This window comes from Candoia aspera, chromosome 4, assembly GCF_035149785.1.
Source record: "Candoia aspera isolate rCanAsp1 chromosome 4, rCanAsp1.hap2, whole genome shotgun sequence".
Taxonomy (NCBI): domain Eukaryota; kingdom Metazoa; phylum Chordata; class Lepidosauria; order Squamata; family Boidae; genus Candoia; species Candoia aspera.
In genome coordinates this window covers 86,053,390-86,076,300 of record NC_086156.1, presented here as the reverse complement: position 1 = coordinate 86,076,300, position 22,911 = coordinate 86,053,390, and the positions used below count along the sequence as shown (strand labels likewise).

The window sequence follows — 22,911 nt, the reverse complement described above, 5'->3', positions numbered from 1 at the left end:
CTACCCTGGCATAACTGGTCAAATAGGGAAGGCAATCTGGTTTGAATGGGAGTAGGAACTGGGTTTACATAAGACTGAATTCTAGTACTCAGTATGGAGTTTGTTTGGTTTTGGCTTAATGCAATGAGTGAATTCGACCAAGGGGAGAAGGAATTTGTATGCATTCAATCAATCAATCAATCAATCAATCCATCGATCAATCAATCATTCATTCATTCAATCCCACCACTCACTGAGAATACTGTTGCTGAGCAAAGACAAGCGTAACAAGTTGAAGACTAAGGCTGAGAAACTGTCTTGGGGCATGAATGCATTCATGTACTAATTAAATTAGATTTGGGAGCAATCTGCTTGTTAACACTTCTGTCAGTGTAACTTTTTGGTTAACTCTGTACTTTTCTTTTGCTAATGAACCTTTGGGTTATGGAGTTCTAAGCTCTCTATCTAGAATTTTGATTGTAAATTATTTTAAGATCACAAAATCCTTCAATGTGTTCCATTTTGAATCTGGGATTATGGAATTGTTTTTTCTTGCAAAGTGGCACAGAATGTTTGAAATAAACAATGAATGGCTTATTTTCATTCTTTTCAGCCTTTTGGCTAAGATCAATTAGGCAATCACCCCCATGGTCACGCTGGCTAGGAATTTTGGGAGTTGTAGTCCTAAATCATCAGGAGACTGTGTTGGGGAGACCATGTATGATAGCATTTCACAATTTGATACCTGCCCAAAACCTTGAACTACACTACACTATCTTCAAATCACAAGCAAACCTTCCATTTTCACTTGCACACCTACGGTTGCAATCAATACATCACCAAGCAGTGGTTTCAAGCTCTGGTTTACTGTCCCAAAACAAACCATACACCTGCTCTGTTTGCTTTCTAAACTAAACCAAAAGTAAGCAAATCACCCTCTAGCTTAACCTGATTTGTGAATATTTGCTGTCTGCTGCATATTCTTCAACTATCCCGTTATGTGTCTTGTGATTCCTCATTTCCATCACATTCCCAAATTCACACAGCCATTATTGGCAGAGCTCTCACTCATCCATCTGCTGTGTTTATGCAACACACTAAACTCCTTTTGCGCCCTTGCACTAAACAATAGTACATGGTTTGCTTGGTTTTGGCTTAGCATGTTGTAAGAACCCAGAAATTTATGGTTTATTCAATAAACTATTTTGAAGTAAGTCTGGTTTAGTGCTACATGTAAAACCCTTTCTCACTCCCACCCCATATCTATACTTAGACCCCTTCAAACACAACTCATTCCATGCCATCCCAAATCAAGAGTGAATCTCTGCAAATAATCAGCAGCTTTAAGATCCAGTTGCTTCAGACAGAGAAACATTTATTTTGCTAGCTTGATAGAATCTCAAATAAGGGGCTATATGAAAGCAACGAGAGAGATTTTGCCAAACAGTTGAAAGCCAAAAGCAGCTAGCAGTAGAAGCAGATGTTTTTTTTCCAGGATGGTAGAGGAAGATTTATTTCATGTTTTATCTGCTTTCAGCACTGGATAAAGGGGAAGGGAGCGCTGCCGATAGTCTTTTTCTCTAGTTTAGAGAGATCAGCCAAGCTGGAAAATAGAGAAATTCTGGTCTATAACCTCTGAACCACTCTCCCTTCCATCCTCTGTACCAGCAGGCGCTACAACCGAAACTGGTACAAGGGTTGGGAGAGAAAGGAGAAGAGTTTGGAATTTTCTCCCTTCTGCAGGCGGTGGGAAGAGATGTCCATCAAAGTGAATGTTCTGTAAAAGTTGGTAAATGAGAAAAAAATAATTAGAAAGGTTTAAAGTAGGAGAATCCAGTTACAAAAGACATCTTGGAACACAGAGGAAATTGCAAGTTTTCGTTAAATGCCGGTGAGGTATTGTGCTTAGAGTATTAAACTAGCAATGGAGACATCCATGGGTAAGGTGACCATGAGAGCTCGTTTATTTGAGGGGTTTTCCAGGCTGAACAGTAAACAGGGCTGAGGAGGGAGAAATGCACATCAAGTCACCTGTTCAAAGTCTTTCTCACTATAGTCAGTCAAAGAGTGTAAACCTTTGCACTAATACTTATCAATTTTTATTTTATTTAGGTATTTATTTGGTGCCTTGGAGTCAGTGTTGACTTCTGGCGACTGCCTGGACTAATCCCTGAAGTTTTCTTGGCAAGGTTTTCAGAAGTGGTTTGCCATTGCCTGCTTCCTAGGGCTGAGAGAGAGTGACTGGACCACTATCAATGAGGTATTAGGCATTTTAGGTAAACCCGTGTCCTTTGTTGTCCATGCAAACTTATCTTGCGGCAATATCTAATGCTTATTTATCTGTGGGTGACCTAAGACAAGTTACACATTTGCTGAACTTAATCTACTGTACTTTGCAAAGTTATTGTGAGAAGAAAATGGGTGTGAATGCAGGCTGCTTGAGATCACTGGAGAAAGACAGGTAATAAAGGTAATCAGTATATTGAACTGCAAATAGAAATTAGTATTTTAGAGTTCTAGGTTGTTTATGTAATGATTAGATGTCACATCATGCGCAATTATGCATTGCTGTTATGGTGTTCTCACATTAGAAGAGTCTCTTTTCTCCATGGAATGGACATACAGTAACTGAAAAACTGAACTATCAGTGAAGCTAACTACAGATTTGTTACTACCTTTGCCATGAATAAATACCTTTATTCCAGGAGACAGGGAGGGTTCTTTCAAGTGAATTCTACACAGAAGTGCCAGAAATATTAAGAGAGGAATAGCAAATTTCGATCTGCAGTCCCAAAATCTCTTTTTCTTGATGTAAAATTTCCAAGTTCTTCAACTGAAGTTCAAGCCAGAAACTGCCATGAAAACTAATGTGCAGGAAGTTAACCCTAACCCTTAAATTCTGTCTTTGTAATGTAATACTGACTTTTTCCAGAGAGCATCTGGAGAATGAATGGTCACATTGCACTTCAGCCTAGAAACTGGGAGACCGTGAGTTCTAGTCCTGCCTTAGGCACAAAACCAGCTGGGTGGCCTTGGGCCAGTCACTCCCTCTCAGCCCTAGGAAGGAGGCAATGTCAAACCATTTCTCAAACCTTGCCAAGAAAACTGCAGGGACTTGTCCAGGCAGTCACCAGGAGTTAACACTGACTCAAAGGGACAAAAAAAAAAAAAGACATTATGCTATTCTTCTTGGGTTTTTAAAAACAAATATTATATTCTTATCTTGCTGTTTTTATGTTATACGGTTCAAAAATATAATAAAGAAAGCCCAAGACTTCCAGAGGTGTAGAACCACAACTCCCATCATTTCTGTTGAAGGGCACAAAGATGGGGAAAATAGCATTAGATTAGCTGGATGGGGAAGATGAAGTTGTACAGTAGTTCAGTCCAAAGCCCAGGTTCAGGTCTAGAGGGGCAGCCTGTAAAGAGTGAATTTGGCCAGAAGAAAAGAAAATAGCTGTTTGTATTTGTACTTGTACTCTCTCTTTTTAAAAAGCCAGCAGCATCAGGACCACCACATTCCCCACTTCTGCCTATTTACTGTTTGTTGTGCTTATTAAAAACATTTCCTTTCTGCCTTTTGAACGTGTTTCCCCCAACCAGCTTACAACTACCAGTAAGAAGAATCTACACAAATTAACAACATACAAAAAACCAAAAAGCACACAAGGACTTTTTAGCAAACAGCATAAAACAGATTTCAATTAAGATCAAATGCTTAACTCAGGGGGATAGGAATCATTTTAACCTGATACCTAAATGCTAGCAAAGTAAATAACAGGCAAATAAATATCAACAGGGCTGCACTGAAAATACCTATGTTCTTGTTTATTTGCCCTGTCTAGTTGCATAGAAACAGACCTATAGTGCAATCCTATAAATATCCACTCATAAGTCCTAATGCAATTTATTGGATGCAAGATCCCCCTCCCCAAATTGAACCCACATATCTGCTCTAGAATTTCCTAGTACATAGGAATATAACATAGCACATTGGAGGGACATCAATTCCTTTGCAGAGTATTTCTCTTTCTAAGGGCCATTCCACACTGCAGCGCTTAAGTGTCATTACCTATTGTGGAAGCTACACAGAAGTATACCAGCTAAAAGAAATGCTCACTGTACTTCTCCAATACAGGATGCTGGTAGAGCAAACGCCCTGAATATCACCATGTGCATTTTATTTGCAGTTCCTGGACCCAATTAGACCTTAAGATCTCTTGCTTCCCTTCAAGAGAACCTAACCAGCCCTGAAGCAATTAGGGTCTTAAATGTCACATAATACCTCCATATCATGTAATGGTTGCCTTTGTGAAAGCTAGCTGATTGGCATCCATGGCAGTTATCCATTGGACAAATATTGAAAATTGGATTTCTCATATTTTCCTCAATGCAAATTAGATAAACCATTCATGGTGAAAAGAGCAGCTTGATTGGCATGAGCTCTTTTTCTTCTACATTATAGTTATTTGAAGAGTAAAGAGAGAGAAAGAGAGCACACCAGTTTGGTGTAGTGGTTGAGGCACCAGAGTAGAAACCAGGAGACCATGAGTTCTAGTCCTACCTTAGGCACAAAGCCAGCTGGGGGACCTTGGGCCAGTCACTCCCTCTCAGTCCTAGGAAACAGGCAATGGCAAACCACCTCTGAAAAACCTTGCCAAGAAAACTGCAGGGACTTGTCCAGGCAGTCTCCAAGAATTGGACACAATTGAACAGATAAATGTCCGTGTGTGTGTCTGTCTATCCCTGGATTCCATGGACCAGATTCTGATTGTTTCCCTACTTCACAGATGGTTTTTACAAAAAATTAAGAAAAGGCATGTTTGAGCATAGATTTCTATTATCTTGAGTAAGGCTGTTGTTTGTTTCTGCCTTTAATAGCAGGCTAATGCAAAGAAATGTCTTGTTCCTAGACAATGCAGAAGTCAACCACATCAGCTTCTTTGCTTGAAAGATGTGCACCACATTTGTTTACAAGTTACCCTTCCTCCCCTAGAAAAGACTGTTCATTTGGAAATAGTCAGCTAGATAGGGTGAATTCACAGTTTGAACAAGATTATTATGCCAGCATAAGTGTAGGTGCTGAAGTCTCTAAGGGATTAGTAATAGGCTGAAGATGAAGAAAGTCAAATGAGATGAACATTGGCAGGTTATAGTCGTCTTTAAATAGCAGTAGTCCTTGGTCCTTAACAATGTGTCTTAATTATATCTTGAAAAATTAATAATAATAATAATAAAAAATAACAATTTCCCTGAAGCACTCCCCATCCCCAATTCCACTTTCAGACATATGCCATTCAACATCAAAACTGCCTTGCTGTTTTTCCCCAAAATTAAATTACTAAATTCTTCTGCTTGCATAGCCCACTTGCATAGATGGTTGGAGTGAGTTCAAAAGCTTGGGACCTCTGGCCTTCCAGGGGCGCCAGCTCTCAACATCCTTCACTTTAGGCTATGCTGCCCGGGATTGTGGTGATTTGTAGCTGAGCCTCCCTGGGAAGGTCACAGCTTCCCACCCCTCCTTTCCAACCTTTTCTAGAATAGCATTTTAGAAGACAGTTGCAAGATGGTCATTAAGGAAAGACAAACTCAACTAGCAGGCACAGGAAACTAGCACGGGGCTGTAATTGTGGGAAGATGGCTGGACTTGACACTTATTTAAAATGTCCCCCACAGTTTGGCACAGCAGGGCCTCAATCACAGAGTATTGGGCATCTGTAACTCATGGCTCTGCAGCCAGCACTCCTATGGTAAAGCTGCTTTGGCCTTACTGCAGAGATGGGGGCTGATGAACCCTACTTCTCTATTCATTTAGGAAGGGAAACAAGTGCCAGTTTGATCTAGTGCCAGTTTGATCTAGAGGCAGTTTGGTCTAGTGGTTAAGGCCTGTAAGTTCTAGTCCTGCCTTGGGCATGAAAGCCGGCTGGGTGACTTTGGGCCAGTCCCTCTCTCTCAGCCCAACTCACCTCACAGAGTTGTTGTGGGGAAAATAGGAGGAGGAAGGAATATTAGGTATGTTTGCTACCTTGAGTTATTTATAAAAATAATAAAGGCAGGATAAAAAAAATCTTTTTAAAAAGTGAAAGCAGTTGGGAGGGGTTGGTGAATCAACACTAAAATTACTTGCTTCCCTTCTTCTGTCTCTGCTTCTCATGCCATCCATGGGTTTGCAACAGAAATGGGGCAGAGACAGAGAGACAAATAGCATTTTGCTGCAGTGGGAAGACTTTGACTCTCCTGCTCCAACCACTGATTTCACCAGAAAATCAGTGGTCAGGGATGGGATGGGGGAGAGGGCTGCCTGCAAGGAGTCTCAGGTGGCCAACAGAATCAGAACAAGTGACCACCCCAAAACTCATCTAGGAATGATTGACCTCAGATTGAAGTTGAAGCTGAAAAAGATCACTTTTGAAGCGCAGCAAGAAACCATCTTCATGGTGGTCCAAGGGCAGCTGAGGACTGTGCATTCATGTGCTCATGAAAGAGTTAGTGGGGCACTTGTTGATACAGCAAAATATACTTGGGGGGGATTATCAGGCTACTCAAAGGATGTTTCGAAAAGGTCTTTCTTTTCATTCTGGAGATGTAATACATTGGAAGGAGCTTCAGCTCCTATCTTCTGCACTTCTCCACTGGTGGTTCCTAATTGGTTAAATATTATCCCTACTCAGGTTCTTGGAGAGAAGCTAAGGCCTATAGATGTTAATGAGCTGTGAAATTATATTCCAAAAATTTGTAATTGGTTGATTTATGAAGATCTTTGGTTATATCTTGTCTAGGCTGTTGCAAAGAAAGGGATTACATACTCCTAGAAGATGCATGTTGTACCAGACTCTAACAATTGCCTTAATGAAGTTCGTTGACTTTTGGCCTTCAAAATGGCTTTGTTTCAAAAGACTGGATAATATGATGCCATACAGTCTGAATTTAAGATGCTGTTTAAAAATTGAATTGTAATTATTTATATACACATAAAAGATTTTGACATTGAAGAAAAGTAGAAGTCTTGAAATTTTAATTATTTTGGGTTATTATCAGATTTTTCTTGCTCTATTTTGTTTTTTTTTAATTTTTCATCATTAATTTTCCTTTATTATTTTATGCCTCTTTTTCTTCTAGTTCATTTTTAGTTGTTTTTAAACAGTTTTTTCTACAATAGTTTCCATAAACGTATTTAATTGTTTTGCTTAAACATTAAATTATAAACAGTAAATGTAAATATACATATACATTTTTGTTACTAATGGTTATCAATTGTATTTTTGAAATAAACAAACTACCACAAAATGAACAGGAAAATAATTGGTCACTGGAGTTTCTTAATGTCAGGACAAACAGGATGTAAGGATGAGCCTTCAAAGGGCCTGGTGGCTTAGATTTTACTAAAGTACCATTCTCAGCAGCTGTAGCCAAAATATCCAATGATGAAGGATTCTAGAAGTTGCAACTCAGCAACTATCTGGAGGTTCCCATAATTTAATGTAGCATATTTATTTATGTATTTATTAATCAGATTTGTATGGCTGCCCATCTCACAAAAAGCAACTCTGGGTGGTATACAACAATCTGATAAACAACACATATATAAACACAGTCAGTATAAAAATATTATAATATAGATCATGGAGTCTTTTTACACAATAGCTTTTAAGAGAGGATTCTAAAGGAAGGCAGCTGTTTTGCTGACAAAATCCTTACAGACTCCTAAAGGCCAAGCATCTCTGTGCATCAATTCCCCTCACGCCCCAAAAAACTGATATAACAATAACCTTTTCTCATAGCTATAACTAGAAAAAAAGATGTTGCTTTGTCATATGAGAAAAAGTATTCCCGCTCTACTGGGATTGTGCCAAATGCAACGGGACTAGGATGTTGAAACTCAACCATCCTTTAAAAAAACAAAACGAAGCAGGATCTTATAATGTTCCTGAATCCAAGAGAATTTCCGGTAAAGTCGCTCTCTGTTGAGGTCCAAGAAAGTGCACTGAATATTTTACAATAGTTGTCAGTACAATGTATTTATTTTCTTTAAATGATTCACAACCCACATTTCAATGCCAGATAACCTGACATCAGATTAGCAACTCTTCATATAAGGAAAGAAGATAAATCAATTCATGAACAGTAGAACCTTTCCACTGCAATCCTATATATTGCCTGGGAGGAAATCTTGTTAACTCAATAGGACTTGCTTTTGAGAAAATATGTATTATGCTGTTAGTTAATTAATAAAAACATACCTATAAATTCACTCTCCTACCACAGAGGGTTCCTCTACTCTGATATTGTTTGCCACCTATAAATTCTGTTAAGTATTTGTATAATTTAAAAAAATCTGAAGACTTAGTCACAACTTTTGATCCAATAATAGATTAATTCAATTGATTGGTTAAATATTAAGGTTGTGCAATGCTTCAGATTCAATTTTAAAAATGCTTTAGATCATGTGGAGGTGGAAATGTTGCATCTGTCTGCAGCTTTTTAAAGCAGCTGTGTTTCCCCCCGCCCCCTTAGGATCACATGGCTGTTAGCATAAATTAAAAAAATTAATCCTGGTTTAGGTTGAACACTGTTTATGAAAGTCTTTCTTAATGTTCAGCCTGCAGCATTTTCATGTGTGACATGAGTGTTAGCAGCTACCATTCACCATGCACTGGCTTAATGCGTGAAAATGTTTGCAAGGAGAATAGCTCAAAACACAGGCTTTTCCAATGTCATTATGGTGCTTTGTGTAGTTCTGCACTGGTCATTGCCATGCAGATGGCACTTGTGGATTTAGTTCCCTAGCCCGGATTGGCTGAAAACCATTTTGGTTTTCCCCTCATCTCACATTACAAATTACAATTCAACAGCAATTTTTAGAGTGGCTGTGGGGATCACAGCCAAAGGTCTAGGAGGTTTCAGGCACCTTGCAGCCTTCAGCTGTGCCTCTTTGGTTTGGGGGAAGGAAAAAATTGAGGGGAAATAAGAGAGGGACACTTTTCACAATTATACATGACATAGGACAACTTGAAAGAGAAAGATGCCCCTATTCAAAGTCGTTAAATAAAACTGGTTGGTAATAGATTCAAGATGAGGAGACAAAGGTATATATTCTTCATATAAGATACAATAATGGGATTAGATCAAACTAGGGACCATAAAGCTATCAAAGGCAATTATTCATGATGACTGTGTGGAACCTCCAGGATCTTTTGGAATATCATCTGCAGAAAGTGCAGTCAGTGGCAGAGATAGGTTTTGCTTGAAGCTGCCTAAAGCAAAATGCTTCTCTACAGAGGCCATTGGCCTGATCCAGGAAAGTCCCGTAATTAAAACTCTATTGCAAGTCTCTAGATTTGATTCTGAGCAGTAACTCTGGTCCCCACTGCTGATAGATTATTTTTAAAAGCCTACTGGGCTCACTAGAAAAACAGTATGTACACATTAATCCCTGAAACAAAGAAAAAGAAACAAGAAGAGTTGGAAATATACTATACTAATCAAAGTTGGCTCTGTCATGAGGCAGAATGAATTGCTTGACGTAGTTGGCAAGTTTGATCTTTACTAGAAGAATGCAAGTCATTTTATTTTATATGTATACGTATACTTCATGAGTAGGTGCCTGTACACACACACAAACATCATCTTATATATTACCTCACTGTAACTCCAGTAATGTATTCCAGTAAATTTCAGATTAGTCCTATTCTCCACAAAAACACGTAAATGAAGCTTAGCTACGTATAGCAAACTATTTGGGTAGGGAGGATCAGCACTGGCTGATGGGCAATTAAGAGGTGAATAAAGAAAAGCAAATTTATGGAAAATATTTTAGGAAATATTGAGAGAACTGAGGGCAACCATGGCAGAATTCTTCAAATACCTGAAGAGCTATCAAAAAGAAGGGGGAGAAGTTTTGTTCTCTCCTCCATCATAAGGCAGGAGTAGATCTACTGGCCTTAATGTCTAAGAGAGAACATTTCAGTTGAATGTTTGGAGGAACTTCTTAACCGAAAGAGCAGTCTAATAATGGATTCAGTTATGAGTGGTGGTAACTATGCTAATTACTGGATATGATCAAGCAGAGACATCTATCTCTTGCAGATGCTTTAGGTCTAGAGTTCCTGCTTGGATGACCTAGAAGGCCTTCCACTCTTCAGACCTTTCCCACTTGCATCTAACCACAGCACAAAACATGACCAGGCAACATCTTTTCCCTGCCATTTCCCATGACACTGCCTTCATTTTGTCCCTAGCTCATGAATGAGACAGGCTTAAATCACTCCGAGATGTAGTAGTGTTAAAATAATATTTCCCCCCTTATTCTGACACTATCCAAGGGCAGTTTCAAGGGTGCAACATTGGTTAGGTGTTGTCACTGCTTAGTGGGCAGTTAGAGGACTGGAAATGACTGGGAACAGAAGCACTGGGAACAGAAGCACACAAAGACAGGGATGAGCAATTGGGACTGCACAGTTCATACAGATGTTGTCATCTGCTCTCTCAAGGAGGATAGCTAGCAGTGGGGAAAGGCCCTCATGTTCTATGGACCGGCATAGAATTGTCTAAGTGACAGAACAGATGATTTCAGACTTTTTCCTATCTACATGATTTTATCAACATATCGTACTGCTATTTTTTCTTTCCTTCCCAATGGGCTTTATTTGGTGGAAAGGATGAAAGATGGCAAAGCCATCAAGAAAATTCAAAAGAATGACACATGAAAAAATGATGGCTCCAACCTCTCTCTCCCCAAATACTCCTTTGTACAGGGCACATTTTGATGAGGGTAATTTGCCAAGCTACTGTTTGCTCCTCACACCTCTACCTGATTGTACAGCACCCATTCATTAAGGCTGTGCATGCTTCAGAAATGATTCAAAAGAAGTTTTGGGCTCACCCATGGGCATCATCTCTGCTGTTTATTAAAGCAGTCCAACTTTTCTCAAGATACTATATGAGCCTTAAAAAAAGGCTTTAAGAGTCACATTAATGAGTGGATTCCTTAAAGCAGTATGGAGAACAATTTAATGTTAATTAAAATTAAATAGCAGTTAGTGTTTTTCCTGCTCCTGAATATTGTGACCCTGAATGACTGTTCAGTGACATATTTTGGAAGAGCTTTGGAACTATACCTAAAAGTTCGCCCACTCATTCCTTATACATTTACCTGGCATTCAGCCTCACTGAACGTATTAAAACTTACTTTTGAGTAGACATGTATAGGTCTGCTTTATGAAGAAGCTACATTCTACTTTAACAGAACAATTATGTTAGGGAAATGTATTTAGAGAGCTACCAGATCTGGATTGCAAAATGTCAGATGTCCACTAGATGGCAACAAAGAGAAATAGAAACTATTTAGCTCTTTATTGCCATCTAGTGATTGGTCAGAGTTTTGCTGTCCAGATCTGGCAGCCCCACCTGTATGCTGCCATATGATTGCACCCCACACATGGTACTAATGTCAATATTGAGGATGGGGAGGTTTAGATCAGGAATAGGAAAGAAGAGGGGAAAAACCAGCTACTTTATTAAAATATATAGAGTCAAGAAATACAATATACCACATCAATTTTGACCCAGAGGACCGTATCTTTGAACATACTATATAAACACTGCAGTTACAGCCACATCCCCCTCCTGCCTAGCTTCTTTTTTATAGTTTTCGTATACCCTGCTAGCCAATGATGCCTGCCTTTCCTTGATGGCCACTGCACAAATATCTGTCAAAAATGCTATTCTAGAGGGGGCTGTAAAGCAGCAGTGTGGAAGCTGTGGCCCTCCATGTGCTGCTTGGGTACAAGTTACTGTGATCCCAAGCAGCATATTGATGTGAATGGCGTCTGTTTGAAAAAGTGGGTGGGTGGGATGGGAGTTCTGCAGGGAAATTGTTGCTGTATTTAAGGACAACTAGTGATGCTTAAATACGAGTATTGCTTACCAATGTTCACCTCATCTGATTTTCTTTATCCTCAACCTATTACAAATCCCTTAGGGACTTCAATACCATTCTACGCTTATGCTGGTATAATTGCTCTTTTAAACTGCAGCACAGAAATTCACCCTGTCCAGCTAAAGGTTTCCAAATGAGCAATCTTTTGTAGGAGAGGAAGCCAACTGTGAGCAAATGCAGTGTGCATCATTCAAGCAAGGAACATGGAAATTTTTTTGACGTGGTTTACTTCTGCAATGTCTAGGAATAAGAAAAACTAATATTTAATTCAAATAAATGTGTGTTAATGGCTCAACCACATCTGGCTTTCCATCCTAGTACTGCATTTTAACATTTTCATTGTCTGTGGAGCCTTCCCCAATAAGACTCCCCCCGCCCCCGTGTTGTACTCCAAATCATATAATTCCCTGCCTGTATATCATATGGCCCATATTGTGGACTGTATCTCTCATCATCTGATCTGGCATGACTGTGCTGATTGGGGATGATGGGAGTCATAATTCAGCCCATTTAGATGCCTGGTTAAAAAAAGCAGGTTGAGAGACTAGGAAATAGTTGCATCTTATACATCAGGAAAGAAATGTTGAGAAGGTGGCAATGGTGGAATCTTGCTAGTCAAGCAGGTATAATTGGCCAGTACTTTGTTGTTGCCTTTTAGAGTGCACCCTTTCTTCAAGTAACATGCAGTGGCACAAATGGCATCATTTCTTATTTTATTCTTCAAGCAACCTATACATAGGGCAGGCTGACTGAGCTGCATGGCTGAATCATGAATTAATCTTATGGACACCAGTCCAAGGTTAGCTAGTTGATGGTTAAGGATGACCATCACGCTTAGCTATCCGTCAGGAATCTAGTGGCACCTTTTCTGATGAACAAATTTTATTAAAAGGCATAAGCTTTTTAATAAAAGGTGCTCATTGGAAAAGTTGCTACCAGATTCCTGATTTTGTGCATAGATTAACATGGCTCTCCTCCTACTTTGCTATCCAATTTCTGTAAGATAGGGTTTTTTAAAATAGTTTTACCTTTTTTCTCCTCCAGATGAATTATACCCAACTATTTTGTTAATTAGCTATAAGAAAAGAATATCTAGGCTGAAAGGGAACCCTGAGCTACTTTATGGATTCTTCAAAACCCTTCTGACCGCAGATCCTGCTCAACGTAAAGTATAGCATATTAAACAATTCACTTTTGAAATGTGGCATTACAAACTTTTATAAGGAAAATAATGAACATAACTATTACTTTGGAAAATTATATTCAGCTTGCTCAGCTGTCTGTAACTGTTGCTTGACACATAATTCAGTAACTGACACTTTCCCCAGTATTCATGGAGTAAATGATATTTGCTATTAAAGGTAGATGAGTTGTACCAAAAAAGCAGCAATTTTACCCAATAGAATAAAAATTGGTGATCAAACATGCCTTTGTTTGTTTGTTTGTATGAACCATCTGGGGACAGTGATACAATTTGACTTTGGACCATCCAGTCCTGAGAAAGGTAGGTGCATTAACTTTCATATAACTATAATTTAGAAGAATATAATTTATGCCAATCAAGCTGCTTTTTTCCCACCACTAATGATTTATCCAGTTTGTAGTTAAGAGAATAGAATTCCCATTATGGAACTTCAGTTTGACTCTCAGCAGCTCCACAGGAGTAACGATTTGGTGTCTATCAAGTAACTTTCACAAAGGCAATTTAATGATTGGGAGGCATTATCAGACAGTTTTAGACCCTAATTTTTTAGGGCTAGTAAGGTTTTCTTTAAGGGACGCAAGAAATCACAGGGGTCCAACTGGGATTCTAGAATGGCAAATGAAATGTACTTAGTAATATTCCAAGGATTTGTCCCAATAGCATTATGTATTGAGGAAAACACTGTAATGATCTTTTGGAGAAATAGTAAGAGAGAGACCAGCTACAAAGTAGGATGGCGTTCCTTTGCATTTAATCACGAGAAAGGAACAGCTGCAAGCAGCATTTTCAACACAGTTCAGAAAAGTGGCATTTTGCCAGAATTGGCTCTCCTGAGCAACCACAAAAAGCCCCAGAGCCTTGCTATTCCTGACTGTAGCAGTCCTCTATAAATGAAGTTCATAGCGGTTGGTTTCGCAGAACATATTCATCTTGGGTTATTAATTAACTCACACTGAATTATAAACTAACCAAATGAGTTCACACAACATGCTAAGCCACAGTAAAAAGGAAAACGAGGAATTAAAACAATCCAAGCATCACATTTTGTGCAAGTGCAGCCGCTGTGTCTTTAACTGAACTGGTTGTGTCTTTGGTGAATCTTCACCACAGACAGAAAATACTGAAGTGGGTCCCAAGGGCAGCTCTGCATGCTTTGAAGACATGCTTTGAAGACATGCTTTGGGCATCTGATGAGCAGAGAACCTGTCTGCTAAACCCAACTCTTTTTTATAGACTTCCATGGGGGCCAGAGAAAATAAGTGCCATGGCTTAAAGTGTCACATTAACTTTAATGAGTGGATTCGTTAAAGAAAACAGCATCTTTTTTTTTCAGGCTCATGGAGATGCCTGGAAAAGGTGAGGCTGCTTTAATGGACAGCATAGAGGTCTAAAGCACTTTGGATTCATGTTCAGAGCATGTGCAGCCCTATTCAAAGGGTTAGCAGCAGCTAAGAAGAAGGGAACAGAGGACAGGGATTTTCTTCTGAAGGCAGAGAAGGGGCTATAAACAGACTTTTCTCAACCTAATCACCTTCCAAATATGTTGAACCACAAAGCCCACCCCCATCATTATATCCAAAGGACATCAGACTGATGAAAGGTCATTTATTAGACTTGTCCAGGATCCCAAGGCAATCTAGCTAGCACTGCCTCCTCCAATTCTTCCCCACACCAACCCTGTGAAGTAGGATGCGCTGAAAGAGAGCAACTGGCTCCAAGTCACTCCCTGAGCTTCCTTGACTGAGGACAGAATTGAACCTGGTCCTCTCCAGTCCTAGTCCAACACCTTAACCACTACACCACCAATTTAGTAAATTAAGGGTATATTTGGGGCCTCTTTTTGGGGGGAGGAAGAAAACAACTGGGTACATACTATACTTATTAGTAAAATCAACTTCCCCATGAACTAGCCAGTTTGGTCTAGTGGTGAAGGCACTGGGCCAGAAACCAGGAGACTGAGAGTTCTAGTCCCGTCTTAGGCATGAAAGCTGGCTGGGTGACCTTGGGCCTGTTGCTCTCCCTCAGCCCAACCCACCTCACAGGGTTGTCGTCATGGGGAAAAGAGGAGGAGGAAGGACTATTAGGTATTTCGCCGCTTTGAGTTACTTATTAAAAATAATAATAATAAAGGCAGGATAAAAATAAATAAATGAACTGAGGAGAATAGACTTCCCAGCAGGGATTCTAGGTTAAAATCTACAGAAGTCATACCTGCGGATTTGGGGTGGAGGTTTGGGATTCCCCCACCCCTCAGCCAAGCAGTAGGTATTTCTATGGCTAAGCTAGGAATACAAAACAGAGAGGCCCGGGCGGGGGAGATACGGTCCTTCCCGTAGTACAGAACAGAGGAAAACCAACATGCCACCAACCCCTGAGCCACCCGTGCCCAAGTCTCGCCCACACCCTCGTACCCTCCCCGCCTCCCTGTTCTTACCCTTTGTGCCTCCTGCGTCTTTGCTGCGTTCCCCCCGCATGACAGCAGGTTCGGCGCGCAACCCTTTAAAGTCCCCCCCACCCCACTCCCTTCTGCCCTGTACCCCACCCCACCCCAGTCGGTGCGGTGTGGCGGGAAGCTGTGTCCTGCAGGGTTTCCTGTTGGGGGGGAAGTGAGCTCAGAAACCCACTGATGAAAGCTCCCGCTCCGGTTTGTAAACAGGAAACAGCAGCTCGAGGGTGGGGAGAGAGTACTCGGGGGGGGGGGGGGGGTCAAGGGCAGGGTGGGGTTAAGCAGAGCCCTCCCAAGGATTCTCACTAAGGGGGTGGGGGAGCATTTAGGTTCAGGGAATCTGGGATCCTGGTTTGCAAACTTCCAACTTATAAATTCCTGGCTCTCCAAGCGTTTAGAATACATTTTCCCACAATTGCCCCCTTTTTTCCTCAATAATGTTTTATTATAAGTGCTTTTTTGTCGTGTTGCAAGCGCCTTTGACCAAATACGGTAAGGTCTGTCTCACTGACTGACAAACGCATAATGCAAGAAATAAATGGATGGATGCTAAACGCTTTTTAAAGACCTGTTCTAAAAGCCAGATTAATTTCAATCCTAAACTACAGGGGACAAATTGCAGATAAATGCTTGTGCGTTATTCCAGTATAAGGTTATAATAAAGTACATATTTGTATCTAAGAACCCGGATGCTATTGCACATTGCTGAGAGTTAGGCTGCGGCTTGTAGATAAAATTTAGGGGGTTTACCTATATATTCCCAGGTTGAATTCCAGTTACATTCAGGCAAGGCTGGAAAGTTACAGGTCCAAAACCATAGAGTAGTTCCCCCCAATTTAGTATCCTTAGATATGCTGGGCTTCAATTTCCCATATTAGCTGGGACGTGAAATCCTATACTTCTGGAGGACACCAGTTTGAGCATCACTGCTGCCCAATCACGAGACAGTATTTGTCTAAATCAGTGTTTTTCAAACTTGGCAACTTTAAGCATGCTGGATGGGGAATTCTGGGAGTTGAAGTCCACACATCTTAAAGTTGCCAAGTTTGAAAAACACTGATTTATATAGAAGAATGGACTGACTGTGTTTTAAGTAGTTTCATTTGTTAATTTTTGCTTGCAGAGAGGAGCATGACTTGCTTCCCACCCAAAATATAAGGCTCAGGATTTAGTTGGCTAGGGCAGATTTATGAAGTTCATTTCCTTTGTTTGCAGGACATCCTCATTTCCCTAGCACCACGGTCATCATGTGCCTATAATCACGTGGGAAAATGATCAGTCTGAACATGGGCTGATGGATACAGCTGGAAGCAACATCCGAAGTTCTGCAGCAATTATGATATATCAGCAAATCATAGTGTTCTGATTAGGAAGCTGGTTAAGTGTGGGTTAGCTGGCTTGAAAATAATACTCAGAGAGTGCTTCTGGGTGGTTGCTTATCACACTGGATATCAAGTGAGATACCACAAGGATCATTTCTGGGTAGTATACTTCAAAATCTTCATTAATAACTTGGATGAAAAAGTGGAGTGAATGCTTAGGAAATTTACAGATTACACAAATTGAGAGGGATAGCCAATACCCGACAAGGCAGAGACAATCTTAAAAATTATCTTGAGAGATTGGAGAAATGGGCTGAAAATATCAGGAAGAAATTTATAGAAATAAGTGGGGGGGGGGTTCCTTCAAAAAAATTAAAATCAAACAGATATAGGATGAGGGATACTGGCTTGGTATAGGTACTTGTACGAAAGATCTCACAAGTGGAATACTAAATGACTGTAAACTGAATATGGCTGCAGAAAAGTCAGGTTGTATCATAAAAGTATAAGTTTCCAAATCACAGTACTAGTATTAGTACTGGTATTTTTATTTGGTATATAATAATAGCAATATAAGCATATAACAGTAAAAATCACAACATATAAAACTAATACTTCCACATACTTTATCTAACTCAAACCCTTTCATATTTAAACCAGTATCAGATACTATGACCAAAAACACTGGTTCTTCCAACCTTTGGCCAAATCCCATCAGAAGTGTTGTGTCCAGTTCTAGGCTTTAAGAAGATCCAGTGAACAATTTCAGAAAAGGGCACTGAGGATGATTGGGGAGACTGGAAATTTGTCCTTTAAAGAGGATTTGAAGGAGCTAGGCCTGTTTAGCCCCGAGGGATGGCAATTGAGAAGGAATATGATAGTATCCTTCAAGTAGCCAACAATGGCATGAAGATGCCTTAAGAGTCATTTTTGAGGGACATGTCTTCATGAAGTTGCTTCCATCTTCACACTGTAAAACAATTTACACCAGAGTTTTCCTTCTCCCAACATAAATCTTGCCATACAGACCGTGCACAGCACCTTGGTGGTGCTACTGGTGATGATGTGATCAGGGGTTGCAAACTACAGAGTTCCTATTGGCTGTTTAAGTCTGCTGTGGGCATGCCCCACCCAATGTGCTCCCTGGGCACTGACTGCCTTGGCCATTTTGGCTTTGTTTTTGGGTGGAGGAGGGTTGGATATAGGAATATTAATCTCATAGATGACTGAATGTGGATCTTCCAGGAAGTCAATATTCCTATGTCCAAACAAAAACACCCCCCTACATGCTTTAAACTGTATTTAAGCTTTATTTGTGATATATTCTGCCATAAGCTAGGATATGATAGCTTGTATAGAATCATATCCTTTGCCAACCATGTTTTAGATTCAGAAGAAGCACAAAGAAAAAAATGCAGAAGCCCAGATCTGGCATAGCAGGTAAAAGGACAGCTGGAAGAGAGAAAAGGGTTCTGCTGTTCTCTTTCAAAGAGGGAAACTGGATTCCAGACTTCATTGGAGCAGGGTGGTGATGGTGTTTCTTGATGACTAATTTCCTCCCTACACCTAAATTCCTTGGCCAATGATCCAGACAGCATCCTTGCAAGCCTTGGGCCCCAATGCATGACAAACTAATTGCCAGATCATAACTATCCTCAGATATTGGCAGCTCTCCTCAAGGCAAACTTATCTTGCTTTACTATCTATTACCACTGTTCCACGCAACTGGGAGAGGCAAGCTTTAACACCAAGGCTCATGACTCCATGTACCTGTAATGCTGTATTTCTCCTGGAGTCATCCACACCCAAAATGCTTTAGTATTTCTTTGGTCAGGCTGTGCACGTTCTCCGTACCTCCTGTGTGCGTCATGTGCTCTTCCATGCGTTCCTCCTGCCTGGTCAGACCACTTTGGGAGAGCAGATCGTGCCTGCAGCAAGGTGAAATGCTACCTCTGACGTCCCATGAATCTTAATTTGGAATCCCATGAATGATATGAATGGAATGTCCAGAGTTGTGTTAAGAAGGATTTTAAAGTAGTTCTCTCAAAGGCCAAATTTCTAATTAATTCAGGAGCTTTGCACAAACAGCTTCATCTCCAAGATTCCAGACATGTCCCTGAAAGAGAAGTCACTGCCAGGAATCAAAGAGTGGCTGTTTGTGGAGAGGTGGTAAAGAATGGAAGAGAGAGTAAACCATCAATAGACAAAAGGTGAGACAGTTGACAGCTTATCTCCTAAACGGCCACTTAGCCCAGGTGGAAAGAAAGCCTTTCAGATCATTCAAAGAGGCTCTGCCTTAATGAACTGTCTCTAAATGAGAGTTGGAAATTCTTTTTACGGTTTCCAAGATACTGCATTAACCCCAGGCTAGCATTAAAGATACCTGGTGAAATCTGTGTCATTCTTGATTTCTTGATTTTACCCAACTGTGTGAGGCCTGACCCAAAGAGAATGTAGATGCCTGAATGCATTCCCTCACTTGTCATACATTTTCCTTTTGCACTTATATTTTCCTTTTGTCTTTTAGAAACAGAGAGAAAGAAGGAGGAGAGTCTATTAATGTGGATCATCTCTGGGAGGAATATTGATCTCTTGATCTTCCATATCTTTCCTGAGATTGAAAGATCAATATTCCCATGGCTTAAACTTTTTAAGATTGTGACTGTTGCAGTTTGGAAAGAGATTGATAAAATCATCACAGAAACAGTTACTTTGGAGGTACTGACATACTGTAGGACTATTGATCTCCAAGGAGACCAGGAGACTTGTTAAAAAATATATATTCACGCAATAGACTGCAAAAGGGGCAAAGGATGAAGCAGGAGAGATCAACCAAGTGGTTTTCTTTCTCACTGCCTTGAAATTGCTCTGCAAATAAACTTGGAAAGACTGTAATACTGCCCAGTCTTGGGGCTGAACCTCAGTAAAGCCCAGCCAAGAGTGCATTTTATGTTGACATGTGAATTGACTTTTTTGCCAACTTAAGGAGAAATGGAAAGCATGTTAAAGAGTCTGTAGCCCAGAAGAATGTCAAGATTTGTTTTCTCCCATTCCGGAGCTCAAAATGTGGAAGAATGAATTTAAGTAACAGGAATGCAGATTCCAAGTGAATGTTAGAGACAACGTCCTAACAGGAAGAGCAGTTGGGCAGAGGGACCAGTTATCCAGAGAGGTGGCCAGTGGGCTCCCCTTCATTGGATGTGTTTAAGTGGAGGCTAGAGAACCATCCACAGCTGTTGCCCAGCCAGAAGCAATGGAACGGAAAAAATACATTACTCTGCAATGGACAGGCTTTCCATTCCGTGAATATAAAGTTCAAGCAAGCAGCCACAGCAGGATTCTTCTTGCTGAAGAAATGGCAACCGGCTGCATGTTCATGAGAACAGGAGAGTGAGAACCTGCCTAGGAACATTCACTGGGGAGGTAGGAAGCCATCTGGGTTCTTCAGAGCCTTTGGTTTTGCTTACCAAAGGGAGTATCCACCTCCTGGTAGACCTGGGGTCAGTCTTCCAAAGTCAATATTCACATGACGTGGAGGAGAAAACAGGCTGTGCTAGAGGGGTACCCAACCCCTCCCTGGTAGCCAAGTGGTCTACTCTTGAAATACATTGTAGCAAAATTTGAGTTAAATACACAATTCGAGTTAAATACACAATGGTTCGAGTTAATTACACAATACTACTTATACAGCATTATACAATAATACTGTTCCAGCTTACATACAAATTCGACTTAAGGTCAGACCTTGGGAAGGGAACTCGTTCTTAAACTGGGGACTACCTCATTGTACCAGCTCTTGGGGGAAGAGATTTATTCTTTAAAATCTATTACTGGTCTCCTTAAAGGTCCAGCAGATGCTTCACCCATAAGCCTCTGCTCCCATTCTCAAGAGGGCAGGTGGAGGACTTGCTTCTCTCACCATTATTTACGGCAGTTCCAACTGAAGATGGTGCTATTGTGGGAGTTGGTGCCCAATCCCTACTTTTGTCCACCTCCCCCCTCCAGCCCATCTTGGCAGATGCTCAGAAAAATGCGTAAAGTGATCCCACACCCTTGGCCAACTGCCTCCAACCACTTCCTCCTTGCAGGTGCTCCAATCTCAGGAGGGTGCGGTGGTTTGTGGTTCTCAGACTAGCTCTTGGGAGAGGGTGGGGTCTCTGAATAAACAGGAACTAAGAACACAGCCAACTCTGAGAAAAAAAAGATCTTAGTAAACAGCACCATATTTCCTTGGGCAGAAAGTTGGCTCAACTATGGGCATAGCTTGGGAATCCAAGATTTGGAAGGGCAATTGCCATTATCACCACCTGTTTCCTAGTGCCCATTTTTAAAGGAAGACCATGATTTTTTACAGGCCATCTGCCTATAATGTACTTGTGCCCAGTTGGAATTCAACTGATACAGTACATTTTTCCCACCAACATGGAGCTGCAATGCTAGGAATAGCTTTGCATATTATACTTCTGCAACTGTTAAAAGCATCATATATGGTTGTATTACAAAATGAAAGAGAAGATGATTAAATTGGGGCAGCGAACATTTCCACTTCTTCCAGCCCATACTAGTAGTGGGTCATATCCAAATTCAGTCTTTTTTCCTACCTATTCTGGAGTTTGTTTGTTTGTTTGTTTATTAATTATTCAAATTTTGCTACTGCCCATCTCCCCAAAAGATTATAAATACAGGTTTTGTGCCCTAAACATTAAACTATTGGATAGATTAAATCTGTTGACCAGAATTCACATCAGTTAGGTTTGCTGGTGATAACCCTGGAGTAAAATTACTAGAACATTTTGTTGATTAATACATCTCCAGTTTTCTTGGATATGGTACCTTTTAGGATTTTGAGGACATGTTGTGATTTGGGGAGCTACGACAGCATTCATGAGAAGCCTGCCAGTTCACAAAGTATTTGCCAAGGTCTTGGGCTGAAAAGTTAGGTGAGGGAAGGTACCATGTTGGGGATCCTAGGATTACAGTGATCCAGCCTTCCCCAACCTGATAAGCTCAAGAACAGCAACCAAACTAGATGGGAAGTATGGAAGTTTGTAATCCAATACACAGAAGGTACCAAGTTGAAGAAAGCTAGATTAATCAGTTAAGAAGAGCATGTGTATATAAGCAAGGAAAATGTCATTGATCTGAGGTTTTTAAAATTCCTTACCGTCATTTTTAATACAAGTTTTTGAAAAGAAACTGGTTCAGCTCCACCAGCTGTTGAAATCAGGACATGTCTAATAAAGTGCAAAGCACAGTGTGTATGCATATACCAGTTTTTTAAATTAATTAATTAATTAGGTCATATGCACATGTAAACCGTTAACCTGACTAAAAGAGAGATGCATAATCTTAAGGGTCACATATGGTATCCAAAAATCTTGAGCATGACCCCTGGAGACTTCCAAAAGTTGTTTTGAAATTGCAATTTTAAATGTGAAAATCAATAAAGGGAAAATGTTTTATGTTTTATGTTGTATTCATGTCTCAGTTCTTCTCTGAGAGTTCAGGATGACTTTTATGGCAGGGTCTCCCCTCACTTTATCCTCATACCAAAATAACCCTAAGCCAGGGTGAGCTAAGCCTGGTTCAAAGTTATCAATATAAAATTAATATATTGCATTTTAATTAAATTTCAATGTTAACAACATCAATTTTTCATTTTTTATCCTTCCCTCAGTCACTATTTTCAGAGCATGGCTCCTAACCAGTCACTTAAAGCCTTGCACAACTTTTGGCCTAGGAAAAAAAAAGTAACACTGTCTAACCAAATAGTACTATAGTACTTTTTGGTTAGCACAGTGTTACTTTTTTTTTTCTAGGCCAAAAGTTGTGCAAGGCTTTAAGAACTTCCAGCTCCCTTCCCGCCCCTCACCATTGGAGATATAGCTGGATGAGATCTATTTCGCAGATGAGAATTAGAAGGAAGCAACCCTACGCCTTGTCCGGTCGAAAGATCCTCACTGTTGGTGAGAGGTTAATTTTTAGTGCAAGAAAAGCATTTCACAAATGTTTTTTAACTGTC

General features: G+C 40.3%; 1 long non-coding RNA gene across 1 annotated transcript; it reads right to left on the bottom strand.

The window, feature by feature from the left end:
- Positions 1–1,333: 1,333 nt before the first annotated feature.
- On the bottom strand, positions 1,334–15,619 carry LOC134497274 (uncharacterized). Its single transcript, XR_010067903.1, has 2 exons — positions 15,556–15,619; positions 1,334–1,756 (listed from the first exon to the last, which is right to left on the bottom strand). It is a non-coding gene; the product is annotated as an uncharacterized LOC134497274 (long non-coding RNA).
- Between the last annotated feature and the right edge of the window lie 7,292 nt (positions 15,620–22,911).